Below are 1,161 nucleotides of genomic sequence, written 5' to 3'. Positions count from 1 at the left end.
CTATTTATATAAATTATGAAATTTGAAAGGAGAATACTTTGGAAAAATTCAGGAGAAAAAGCCCAAGGTCAACTGGGCCAAGGTGTATTTACATACACACACACACATAAGAGTTAAAATCAGGCATGACGTGCGCGCGCCCTCCGCCTTGTCCACCAGTGCCACCTCCTCCAGCCGCTGTGGTGCTGCCTGTGTGCTCATTCGGTGAGGACCAGGGACCTCTTTTGTGAAGCGGCATCTGAGGAGACTCCCGCGATGGCCGACGAAAAGCCCAAGGAAGGAGTCAAGACTGAGAACAACGATCATATTAATTTGAAGGTGGTGGGACAGGATGGTTCTGTGGTACAGTTTAAGATTAAGAGGCATACACCACTTAGTAAACTAATGAAAGCCTATTGTGAACGACAGGGTTTGTCAATGCGGCAGATCAGATTCCGATTTGATGGGCAGCCAATCAATGAAACAGACACACCTGCACAGGTGGAAATGGAGGATGAAGATACAATTGATGTGTTCCAGCAGCAGACAGGAGGTGTCTACTAAAAAAGGGAACCTGCTACTTTGCTCCAGAACTTTGTTCTTATAGACCAAGAATACATTCTTAATTAGAAAACTGCAATTTGGTTCCACCACATCCTGACTACTACAGTATAGTTTTCTCTATTCTTTCATTTTCCCCTTCCCCATTCCTTTATTGTACATGAAGTAACTGGTGTATGTGCACAAGCATATTGCTTTTTTTTTTCTTTTAAACTAAATGGCCAATGGTATATTTTGATTGACATCAAATGGAGATGGGATGGGGAAAAATACTGGTCCTGTGAAAATATCCCCCTTCTCCATTCGTGGCTTGCTCATTCAGCTTTTATCTTTATATTTCAGTAATTTATTTTGCTCACACTGTTTTAACAAAAGAAAAAAGAAAAAAAACAACAAAAATCCTTGCATACCTTGTTTGATTGGAGAATTTTAATGTTTTCATTTATCATTGTAAAACCAAAGACAATTTTATAACTTTTTTGTACGTAGCTGTTACATGTAGGGCAATCTGTCTTTAAGTAGGGGTAAATTACTCTTAAAAAAAAAAGAATCCTAGATAGTTTTCCCTTCAAGTCAAGGGTCTTGTTTTTTAAATAAACTTCTTGTTTAAAATGAAAAAAA

The 1,161-nt window shown here is 38.7% G+C and overlaps 1 pseudogene across 1 annotated transcript; it reads left to right on the top strand.

The window, feature by feature from the left end:
* Positions 1–234: 234 nt before the first annotated feature.
* On the top strand, positions 235–914 carry LOC105980228 (annotated as a pseudogene). Its single transcript, XR_001174724.1, has one exon. The product of XR_001174724.1 is annotated as a small ubiquitin-related modifier 2 pseudogene (transcript).
* Positions 915–1,161: the final 247 nt, after the last annotated feature.

The sequence above is a fragment of the Dipodomys ordii genome, unplaced genomic scaffold (assembly GCF_000151885.1).
Source record: "Dipodomys ordii isolate 6190 unplaced genomic scaffold, Dord_2.0 Scaffold8, whole genome shotgun sequence".
Taxonomy (NCBI): domain Eukaryota; kingdom Metazoa; phylum Chordata; class Mammalia; order Rodentia; family Heteromyidae; genus Dipodomys; species Dipodomys ordii.
The sequence above is the reverse complement of the archived record's forward strand: the minus strand, read 5'-3'. Positions and strand labels throughout refer to the sequence as shown.